Source organism: Tympanuchus pallidicinctus, unplaced genomic scaffold (assembly GCF_026119805.1).
Source record: "Tympanuchus pallidicinctus isolate F22 unplaced genomic scaffold, pur_lepc_1.0 scaffold25, whole genome shotgun sequence".
NCBI classification, from domain to species: Eukaryota; Metazoa; Chordata; class Aves; order Galliformes; family Phasianidae; genus Tympanuchus; species Tympanuchus pallidicinctus.
Genome location: NW_026294742.1, coordinates 7802921 through 7815063, shown reverse-complemented (window position 1 = coordinate 7815063; position 12143 = coordinate 7802921). Strand labels below are relative to the sequence as shown.

Below are 12143 nucleotides of genomic sequence, written 5' to 3'. Positions count from 1 at the left end.
AACACTACTGTAACATTTCAATTTTTTATTTCAAGAGATGTGCATTTGGAAATACAAACTCCTACAGAACTCTTCTTTTAAGCGTGGTAACATTGGGATGTGTGGTTCGGTGAGACAGAGGAGTTCTCCTGTGTCTGAGTCACCTCAACAGCGCCTGGGAGCTCCCATGGGCACTGGGATAGGACCAGCAGCTTCCAATGGGCTCCTCCAGGGATCCCAACAGTCAGTGATTGTATCTGCCGTGGTCACACCTTCTGAGTCTCATCTGTGTGTTCCTGAGAGCCTGTAAGTACAGCTGAACAGCGGATAAAACACAGGAGGGGACATTAACTTCATTTAGGTCTTGGCCATTGAAGAGATTCTTTTGTGGATATCCCTAAAACCCCAATTTAGGTAATTATTAATAAGACCTATGTGCATTCCCTGATACTTGTTCTTCGCAGGCTTTCTCACTGCCAATAATTTTCGTGGTTTGCCTGTCTCCCAGAAAAACCTTTCTTACTTTCCTAATTAAAATTCCTTGTGGCCATCATCTAAGCACTCGTAATCCAAAAAAACTCAAGCCATTGCACAAACCAGATCCAACTCATACCTAATATAAGCCCATTGCAACAGAGTCAACAGCTACACCCAAAACCAACGAACCAAAGCCTGGAAGCAGCACCTGGGCTGCCCAGCCTCCCTTGTGCTGCTGTGGGATTTCTCTCTACCAGATCTCCTTGAGATTCTGAGCAATGTAGTTTGCAAGAAACCAATGTGTGTCTTTAAGACCTTGTTTCCAAGGGCACAGCCAGATAATTCAACTGCATTTGCTTCTCCCTACATCTCCCCACACTGCACCAATGAACGTTGGCCTCCTGATGTTGGAACCTTACAGCACCACAGGCTGTGACCACTTTAAGCACTACTCAGCCAAGCTTGCTTCATTCTACCAGTTTAACCTTTCTTCTCCAACACCCCAAATAGTTTTTGCCCTTCTCACAATTCTTAATTAGCTGAAGAAAAACCCCAAACCCCAGTGATGCCCAAACCTGAACGCAGCCACTGATGAGGAATCTGTAAGATCATGTGGTAGTGGGTAATACCATGAAAATGCCCATTTGTCTGGATAACTGAGATCCATTCCAAAATCTCGCCTAACAAGGAAACTCCAACACACCACCCTAATACCAATTATTAGCTTCAAAGGCAGCAGAACAGACTAATGCTGTAGACAGATAATATCATACATCCCTATATTAAAGCAAGCACAAATGATTTAATTTCATTTCACCTGGAAAGTTCTGGCTCTCCTATTTATTGCACTGGTCCCTGTGTGTCATGAGAATGGCATCAGCCGTGCTGACCCAGCTGCCACCAGTCCTGTCCACAGCCGCGGGCCACGCTGGTGGCACCATGCCTTGGCCAACAAGAGCCACAGCATGCCCTGATGGTGCCACTGGTTCAACAGAGGTCAAAATGAGACTCTGAGGGAAGAGTTAATCATTAACTTTGGATATTAACTTTTTTTTTTTTTTAAAGACACCCAGGTTACAGTAGGGGATACATCTGGTTGGTGTTGCTACAATGGGTATGGAAGAAGTCGAGGGGCATTTGAGCCCCTCAGAAGATACCCCATCTGTATCTTCTGACCCCATCCAGTTTTAACGAGGCATTTTATTTTCAGTGTAGCAGGGCTTCAGCAGCTCACAGGAAGCTCTAACTCACTTATTTCACGGAACAACGTGTCCCAACACATGCTGAGGGCGCAGCGCAGGGCAGTCAGGCTATGCTGACTAATGAATGGAGAGACTGCCCAGGTCAATGGGATCGTCCAGGCTGAAACTGGTGTTTGTGCAAGCTTGTGAGTTGGCCCTACTGCAAGAATTACCTTGCATCTTTTCTCACCAGCATCTGAAGGCATGCTCTTCTCACAGCTGCTACTCTGGCGCCCTGTGTTGCTGGATCTTCCCATTCTTGTCAATAAAAGCCAGGGAACCTCCTCAGCCCTGCTCCAACCCAGTGTCCTACAGCAGGTTGTGCAAGATGATGAGGAACAGAAAGACCATGCTGCAGCCCTGCACCACATGGACTGATTGGAAATGCAAGGAGGGGTACAGCCTAGTTAAAAGAGAATATCTGCATAATGTGTATTTACCTTTAATTGCCAGGAATAAATTCCACAAACGTTTTATGTGCCTCTTCCAAAGCTTCTGGTTGGAGCTCTTTACAAAGGGGCTGTAGGTCCTTCAGCATAACCCTGTGCATCTGGCTTCATTCACTAAGCAGTTTCTTCCCTCATGTGGTTAAAAAACAAAAACAGTTGATATATCTGCACAGAGCAAGAGTGAGGCCAGCCATGGTCAAAGCTACTGCAGCCTGAAGCTGGGTCCAGAGCTGACAAAATAGCCCACGATCTTTCCTCTGTTCTCCAAGGGGGAGAGAATTCATTGCTCTTTGCAACAGGGGCCACTGCAAAGCCTCCAGCATGTGAGATCTGAGAGGAGAAAAAAAATCATGGGCAGCTCCATAGAGTGCAGACAGGAGTAATGACTCCATGAAGTCAGGCATCAGCCGTTCAGCTCCCCACTGCCAGAACAGCAGGTATAAGAAATCCTCATGCCATAAGGATGTGACAGAGCTGCAAAAACAATGAGAAGGTTTTGCATGAAGTGCTGCAGAAACATGGAGCCTTACTTGCATTTTCTTCTACTATAGCCTATAGAATTCTGTAGCAGAATTGAATAATCTCTACTCACATGCTGGCTATAAAGCCACCAGAAACCTCACAGTCATTGCATTCTACAGCCCCCCCACACACACACACCTCAGAGAGACTCTCTAGGGCTTTGATCTGTGCCTTAGGAGTCAAACCTCTGGATGCCTCTCTTCACCTGTTAGAGGTCTCCAGCCATAAGGGCTCTCCAGCAATTCCCTCTGCTCTCTTGGAGTGAAATGCATTACTGTGCAGAGCCAGTGCAGGGTCTGCATTTCACTTCAGTCTCTCTTAAGCCATCAAAAAGAAGGGTATTTGCTTTGAAAAAAAGCTACAAATTTCACTTTGGCACAAACAACAGCAATCGCTAAGGGATGTCCCAACGGTCCCCTCAGTCAGCCCACGAAATGGCTGCAACTGCCTCACCCCCACATTGCAAATGTGTGCTTCCATCTCCCATCTAATTCCTTTCCACTATTTTCATGGTTATTTGTGCTGGTCTCACCCAAATATTTTGGCTGAAGTTTTTAGAGGACCATGTAGGAATTATTCAGCTTTATCCTCCAGACTCCCTCGTGAAAGACATACAATGGAAGCACTTCCATTCTGGGGAGCTCACTCCACGAAGCCTTCACGAAATGCCATGCCTGAGCATATAAACCTTCCAGGAATAGTCTCTGAGGCAGCAAACTGCAATCCCACACTTTGGGATAAGCACAAAAAGACTATTTTCAGCTCCTTGCGCTGGACTTTACAGCAGACACTTGGAAGCACATCCTTCTGCCGAGGGAACAGCAGCACACCGTGCAAGAAAGCAAACAGCTTGGGTTCACAATCCAAACACACCCAGAAATTGCTCAGAAAGACAGATAAGTAAAATCACATGTGAAACTATGGCAGCACAGAAACTGTTCAGGACCTCAATGAGGTCCCTGTCTGTGATTCTCCTGGAGATAGGAGAGAACACTGAGTCACAAAGCAGGGGATGCGTGGCCCAGCTGCAGCACCCAGCACTGCTTTGTGCAGAGACCCACAAGCAGAAGGCAGGGGTCTGAGTTCAGCCAGGCTCTGGGGGGCCCAGCACAGGCATGCCCAGCCCTGCAGCAGGTCACACAGCAGTCCAGCCAGGATTGCTGCAAGCATCCTGCTTTCTCTCCTCTCTCTATCCCTGCTTCCCAGAAAGCTTCTGCTAATTCAACAAGAGAATCTTCTTTAGAAGAGATCATACATGTGCATATGATTTATAAAGAAACATTTGGAAAAAAAAACCAAAAAAACACACTGCAGCTTCACTGAAGGACACATAAGGACTTGGCTGGCGTGGAATTCCCATCTCCAGGCTTTGGGGGCTGTGGGACAGAGGCTTTCCTTTCACATGGCAATGCACAGCCCTCAGAGCTCCCCAAAGCAAAGCCACCACTGAACTCATAGTACAGATGGGAATAAAGCAGAAGGAGCCCCAGGAACAAAGGTTCACCACATGACCACCTGTGAGAAATTAGCAGCTCAGGTCTGATCAAAACCTTTCAGCTGCTTTGACCCCGTGCCCCAGCTGGAGGCAGGCTGTGGCACAACTCACCTCTCGGTGCATCTTTTGACAGCAAAGCTCAATACATGAGCTCCATTACAAGGTTTTGTCTTCACAGATTTTTGTTTTCACATCATAAGCTTCTGCCAATTATTTTTAAAGCAGAAAATGAGCACAATTAGGGGAATGAGAACAGACGAACCCTAAAACTAACAAATACGAGTCCGGCCTGCGCTGTCAGAACTTGCATTAATGGGTTTGTGTCCATTAGCCCATGTGCAAGTCCCAACCCAGCACCTCGTGCTCCAGAGATGTACCATGGCACTGGGTAACCACGTCAGCCAAAACCCCAAACTTCCTTTCTTAAAGGATGCAAAAGCAGGTCCTGCAGAACAGCTGCACGAAGTATTTTAAAGCTTTGCTTTTCTCATGGGGACGGTGACATTTCAGACATTGTTCCTCCTTCCATAGACAAACTCAAACCACACCAGTGGGAAGAATCAGAAACCTGGGAGCAAGTATCAGAGTAGGTGTCCAATTAATCTTTTGTACAAAGTCAGCAAAAAAGGTAAGTGGATTTTCCCAGCAGCCTATTATATGAGGCACGAAGGTTTACTGCACAGAGACATCAAAGCCTGATGCGTTGTACAGAAACATTAACTGAAGGTTTGCTCTGTGTGCCATGAGATGCACACCAGGTTCCTGTGGTTAGTGGAGACCTCGTGACCTCTTGCAAGAGCTGATCACGGCATCCTGGTCAAACACCAATACCTTAATTACATTTTGGCTTCCAGTGCCCTTTGCTAGGTGAGTTCCCAGGGCAGGGTGCCTCGCCGGTGGGCAGCTCCAGCTGCTGAGGAGCTGGTTGGGTATTTAAGGCAACTTAACACAAGCCTCTATACATATAGGCATATAGCTGCTATTGCAGATTCCAACTGCTTTGCGAGCATGATTTCTCCTTCCATGCCACGATGCTCAATGGACCTGCAAATAAACCAACCTCCAATTGCTGCCTCTCACTCCAGCATGAGCTCGCTAAGTATTTTAATTGGCAATACCCAGGATGTAGATGTGCTGAACATGGCCCATTTCCTTTTCTAAGTTATGCCAATAAAGGGAAAATGAAAGGTCAGAAACAATCACAATTAGAAATAATAATAAGAGCACAGGTTCCATCTTTCTCCCATAGGCACCTATCCTGTGTGCCACACACAGGATACAACAAAATTAATTGCAGATGAGTTCTCATAGCTTAGCTCAAATGTTGACTCAAACTCACGTAACTCTTTCAGTAGTTTGTGTCAAATTATCATGGAAGAGGCTACCAGGTGTCCTAAGGAAGATCTGTTTGCCATCTCACTATGATTCATTAGCTCCAAGCTTCAGCCAGGATTAATAATAATCATCATAAAAAGCTGCTTAATTGGTCTAAAAGCAGTCATTTTCATTTTCTGTGAGGGTTATGCTCTATTTTTCAGATGTGGTTACCTTCATTTTTCTTAGAACGGTTCCTTGTTTGCCTTCTCTCCCCTGCTCACAGGGCTCTTGTGGGCACTTGGATAGAGGAAGGTATCTTTAAAGTTAAAAATAGGAAACTGAAAAACCACACGCAGCTCCCAGTGCAGGGGGTGAGACGTTATCTGGGGCTGCAAGTCCACACAGCCCCTCGACCGCACCGTGCAGGACTGCGCTCTCCCCAGGGAGGCGACCCCGTGTTCCTCCTGCAGTGAAACCTTCAGCTGCTCAGAGATGTTGGCAGCAGGAGAAGTTACAGCACAAAGTTACAGCACAACGCCAGCCTGCTTTTCCTTTTTTAATTTAAATGTTCTAAACGTCTCTCCTAAGCCAAGCTACGCACCCAGGGCTGGGATGGAGCAGGAGTGGTGCTGCAACTCATGCTGACCATGATGGAGAGCCAGCTTTGCCTTTTCCTCTCCCGGCTCCTAGGATTCCATCCTCCCTTTGGCATCCCACAAACAACCTCTCTCAGTTGAGCATCAAGACCCATGCTGAAGGGGTGAGGCTGTACCTAGCAGCAGAGCTGACAGCCATATTCCACGTGGTGTTGGACCACCAGTGGCACACAGCCATAGAAAACTCAGCCCGAAGCTGCACGTAGGGAAGAAGCACCCAGAAGTTACATTGTTATGTAAAGCAAGCAGGATCTGAAGTGCTGAAAATCAGTTCTGAGAAACCCACAATAGCAGGCAGAACACTGTGAGCCTTGGCCTGCCCAGTGTCACTCCTCAGCCTGGGAGAAGGGAAACTGCTGCTGCAATTTGAGGTCCATTGCTTGCATTCCTGCACAGAAACTACTCTTGCAAAACTGAGCGCATGGCAGTACCACCCTCCAGCTCAGCGCATACACCACTCACCCCAGGGCTGCCACAGACACAGCAAGGGGGTGGAAACCCAGTATACAGCTGCAGCGCTTGTTCCCTTTGAGTTTCTGAGCAATAGAAACACCCCACCTAGGGTCACTGCCAGAGATCCTCAGAGTGGGTCACCACTCACTGCACTGCCTACAATAATCTGAAAGCACAAGGCTCACCCACGAGAGCTCTCTGCACTCAAACACCTGAAAACAACACTTCAGACAGAACCCCACATAATCCCAGGGTTCCCCCTCAGGAACTTACCAGGAGCACCTTCCTCCTACAGCCAGACAGCCACTTCCTAATGGAGCCATAGGAGAATGCAGGCTGATAGGGCTGCACCCACACCTGCCGGCTTTAAATGTGCTCATTGGTAAAAGCTGGCACCAACACCCAGGAGAAATGAGTGATAACCGGGGAGGGCAATGCAGCTGCTGCACCTGCAGCCAGGAGCAGAGTGCCACTAGATGGTGACAGTGCCTGCAGAAACGGAGCTACAGGGGGAGAATCCCAGCACCAGTGAGTTGGAAATGACTTGGGAATGAGCAGCCAGAATCTCTTCTTTGTGAAGGATTAGGTTTAACGTAAGTCATGTTAAGTCTAAGAGCTGCAGGAGGTGCTGGTTGGGCGATAAACTGAGGTGTTAACTCACCTGTATGGAGTGTATGAGCTGAGTTATCTCTGTATGGATGCACAAGAAGTCAATAACCTTTATTTGCCTTCATTGACCTGTGGCTGCTCCTCTGCACCTCTGACACCCAAAACGGAGCCAAATGAGGGCTGTGGGATTTGCAGCCTCTCCTAGGCAATGCCCCCCTCACAGGGACAGAACTTCTCCATCCCCACCCGGGCTCCTGCTGGTGCAGGTGCTGCCCTTGCAGGGCGCTGGAGCTGGAGCTTTTGGGTTCCAGCATGTTCAGCACAAAATATCAGCAGTGCTTCAATTATATAGTGTGCAATTCAATAAGAATGGGTGGCTAAAAAATAATCCCTGAAATTTCTATGCACCAATGCTGAAAACTGTAGAGTAGAGCAGACTGAGCCATAAAATGTCTTAGGGTTGGGAGGGACCTCGAAGACTATCCAGTTTTATTAATCACCTAAATGATGCACTAGAGAAAATGTAAGTTCCTCAATAAATTAGTAGCAGAGGAGAAACTTTATCTTGGTGTTTAATCATCTTTGTCATCTCTGATCAAATACCAATGGGTAAACAGAAGGGCTTGGTTTGTCTGGTTGTCGTCTTGTTGGTGTTTTCTTATCCAAATATGGCTACAAGAGAAGGAGACTGACTTGAAAGGAAAGGGCAGGACCCAGATTCTTACAAAGTGTGTTGTAACGTTCTGCCAGCCCTGTGCCTGCTCCCAGTTCCCTGCCGTGCAACACAGAGCACAACCAGAGCCATCACCATCATCACCACGGTGCAGATGGCAAAAGCACGGCTTCCTTCCTGTCACCCACTGCTCCTTCAGCCAGCAGAAACGTCCTCATTTCTCCAAAATACACAAAATGTAGAAACAAAAGGATTTCTCCTCCTTCACATTCACAAGGGCTCTCAGGTGCTTCTGCAAATGCTTCTGCCCAGCTGTGGCATTCTGCTTCTCCAGGCTCACAGAGCAGTTGGCACACAGATGCACACGCTTATAGAATCATAGAATGGCCTGGGCTGAAAAGGACTACAGTGCTCATCTGATTCCAACCCCTGCTATGTGCAGGGTCACTGACCAGCAGCCCAGGCTGCCCAGAGCCACATCCAGCCTGGTCCTGAATGCCTGCAGGGATGGGGCATCCACAGCCTCCTTGGGCAACCTGTGCCAGTGCCTCACCACCCTCTGAGTTATGTCACTGCAAAGCGAGGTATTCCCATTACAGATCCCCTCTGCTTGAAGGTGGGACAACGATTACTCATTTCTAAACAAAGCCTCATCTCTTTGTTTGAAAATAACTCATTTCAGAATGGAAAAAAAAAATAATCAGTGAATTTCTTCACAAAAAAAAAAAAAAAGAAAGAAATTGAGTTTCGGTTTTACAGTGAGTGCGAAATACTCCGTTCTGACAGTTTTCACTTTTGTTATACATTGCGTATGTTTTCACAGTCCAAGACCTCATCAACCCGCATGGCTGCAGGGCCTCGAGGGGGATCTCTGCTGTCATTTCCTTTGGTGATCCCATTTGGTCTCAGCCAGCACTGCCCTGCAGGGCTGTGGGATGGGAGCTGGGGGCGGTGCAGTGGGTGTGGGTCACAGCCTGTGGATTCCTGGGCAGAGCTCTGCAAATTGCCCCCAGTCTCGCCATGGTTCTGCAAAGATCTCATCGCTAGAGGCAGCACGTGAGCTGGCAGCGATCCTCCCAGAAAAGCAGCTTAAAAAACACGATGGGAAAATATGTTAGCAATTTACAGATGGGTAAACTGAGATAGAATGGACGTTGCTGCAAGACTCAAGGGGATGGAGGGCTCTGTGCAGAGCCACCAGATTGCTGGCTAGACAAGAGGGCTCAGATGCACACACGGGTGGCACAGAGCAGGGGGTGGTCCTGTGCTGAGCCCTGCAGCGAGGCACTGAGCACACGATGGGCTGGGGTTGGGGTTGGGGTGCTGCAGCCCCAGCACTGCACTGCGGGGACTCACACGGTGCCATCAGTGTGGGGCTCTGTGTGGAGGAACGTGGGGTGGAATTCCCCTTTCCCAGCTAATCAGCTTTATCACTTGTGTTGCAGCGGGCTCCAAAATTCCCTTTGTCACTGTGCAATAAATTTTGCCCCTGCATCGACTGAGTGCATCTCTATTTGGGAGAAAAGTGCTTTGCAGAATGGCCCACGTCCGCCTGCAGTAACGGGAGCGCTCCGTTATGGTAACCCTTGCTACTGAGATGACAATTATTTTTCCAGACATACAAAAACCAAAAATCATTTGAATGTTGCATCACATAAACAACCTGGTTCTCATGCATGGACTCATTTATTCCGTCCTGAAACAGATGTGCAGAGAATGATGACAAAGCAAAGGCAAGGGACCACCAAATAAATGCTTTCTGCAAGCAGAGGACCCATCCAAGCTCCATTACAATAATCTGCTTTATCCCAGCAGCGATTTCCACGCCTCCCCAACTTTCTGGCATGCACATGGAAAGATGTAGCTATAAAACATGAGCAAAAACGTCAGGCTAATTAAAGGGCTTTTATCTGGTTAAAACCATATCTCTTTTCAAAAACAGACATTTTCTTGCCCGTACGTCCTAAACAGCACCTGAGGTTACTGCAGCAGAAAGGAGTTGTACAAAGCAGATTTGCATGACACTGTTTATTGCCTCCTGTGCATTTTTTGCATGTCTCCCAGCACAGTCTGGCCGCTCCTACCTTTCTCCACCAGCACTTTCTAATCAATGGCGTTTGCAGACTTGCCTGGCAGCAGAGCTGGGCTGGTGGTTGGGGCACAGCCAGACATCACTCCCTGCCACCCTGCAAAGCTGGGTGCACAGTTCCTGGAGCACATGCCCAATATCAGGGCACAGGGATGAGGTGCAGGCTTCCAGCTAGCAAATGTCACTGCTGCTCCTCAAGCAAAGCAACAAGACTGCGAGCTGTGTGCTGCAATACAGGCAGTGAGGAACCCACAGGTGGGGTGCATGGCTTTGAAGGAAGGAGATGTGAAAGGGTATAAGGGTGCTGCAGTCCCTGGGGTGCAATGTAAATTCCAGCTTTCTGGGCAAACTCCCAGCTCTGAAACTGGAGTGACTTTATTCAGGCATAAATGCTCTGCTTTAAATAGCTTGGCAGTGCTTATCTTTCCATCTCAGCTATTAAGGGGCTCTTTGTGCTTCAGCAGACTGCGACTGGCCTGAGCGCTGCTGCTGCTGTGGCACATGACTGCTGTGTTTGGTTTTAGCCAAAACAGAATTACTTGCAGCAGCTGGAGATACTCATTTTCCTCCAGCAAAACCCTTGCAGGTTGCAGCCATCTTGGCTGGGTCTGCGCAGAGATGTGTGGGAGCAAAAGAAGAAGGCAGGACTGGTTTTGCCCCATCCTGACATATCAGGTTATAGCCTTGAAGATAAGGCATGGAGAAGCTTTGCATCCTCCCAGAAGCACACCCCAATGTGCCTGGTCCAGCAGAGCTGTCGGTGATTTGCCACTTGTGCACCTCCCTTCCCCCCCAGCAAATCCCCTTTTGTTACCCCGAGTCTGAAAACCCAAGCCAAGGCTCTGCAGCTGCTTCTGAGCAGAGTCTGGAGAGCACCTGGTTAACACGAGCAGCCACTCTCTGCCTTCTGTGCTGTAAAACACTGCAGGTAGCCAAACGAGAGGATATTGGCATACTGAGAAGTCCTCCACTTCAAACAGATCCAATCCATCCCAGGCTAACAGAGCCAGGAAGATCGCCATCTGTCACCCAGGCTGGAGTCAGGCTGCACCCTAGCACTTTAAATCTGCAAGGATGCAAGAAAAAAATACGAAATATAGTATAGAAATGCGAGGTTTGGAATGGAACTCCTGAGCTTTGCACACACTGGTGGAGTTCAAAGCCTGGAGATGCACCCACTGGACATCCCAGGGGCCAGCAAGCACCCTGCTCCCAGGAGTGTGGTGTTACATTCTCCATCATTTTGCTCAAGCCATTAAAAACCCTCCATGAATCCAAAGGAATCTGTTAATCTCAACTGCTATGGATGCTGGAGCACACGTTCCTTGTGCACACGCTGATCTCCAGCAAGATGAACTCATTTATGTCCTATGCATTACGGCATGGCCAACTCTACTGTCTGTAACAGAATCCACGAAAAAGCAAAACAATAATTCTCTTGTCTCCCTGCTGTAGCAGTAATCTGCCATCCAATTGCTAGGAAGCTTCCACAGCCATGAAAACACATGCTACTGTGTGCAGGCTGAAAATAGCAATGCCTACAATTACCGGGTAAAGCTCAGTTTGCCCTAAAACACTGCTTGGCTGTAATTACTTATATTTACCTAATTGCAACTTATCACACCCCGAATAAGAGGGATTGGCAGCACTTTCATGAAGATGCCTCGGAACATTGCAGCATTGTGCCCACAGCCCTTTGGGAATCGAGCACCAGCAGTTAATCCCATGTAAGCACAGCTGGTTCCCAGGGCTGGGCTGCCTGCTGCCCTGCTGTCTCGTGTCACCCCATGTCATGTCACCCCATGTCATGTCACCCCATGTCATGTCACCCCACAGCGAGGGACCCAGCCACTGCCACAGGGCTCACGTCACAGCACTGGGTCGGTCCCAGCCCCCCCAGATTGCAGTCCTTTGGTGCAGTTTCATGGGATAATGTGAAGCATCGATGCATGTGAATGCTTTGTGCAGCAGGAGCAAATAGCTGAGAGCTTGGAATTGCTTTACTACTCATTTCTGCTACAAACTGCTGATTTGAGCTGCAGGTACTGAAGGACTTTGCAGCATATATTTGGTTTTAGCTGTGTACCCCAGGGGATGAGTCTGGATGCTTTTCTGAATCAGGTTTATAAATCACTACCTTCTATCTGTACTTAGTTTTTCCTTGAAGTTTCATAGACTATTGA

At 48.1% G+C, this 12143-nt stretch overlaps 1 long non-coding RNA gene across 1 annotated transcript; it reads right to left on the bottom strand.

Moving 5' to 3' along the window:
* Window positions 1-269: 269 nt before the first annotated feature.
* Window positions 270-6980, bottom strand: LOC128083979 (uncharacterized). Its single transcript, XR_008208283.1, has 3 exons — window positions 6863-6980; window positions 2138-2620; window positions 270-2006 (listed from the first exon to the last, which is right to left on the bottom strand). It is a non-coding gene; the product is annotated as an uncharacterized LOC128083979 (long non-coding RNA).
* Between the last annotated feature and the right edge of the window lie 5163 nt (window positions 6981-12143).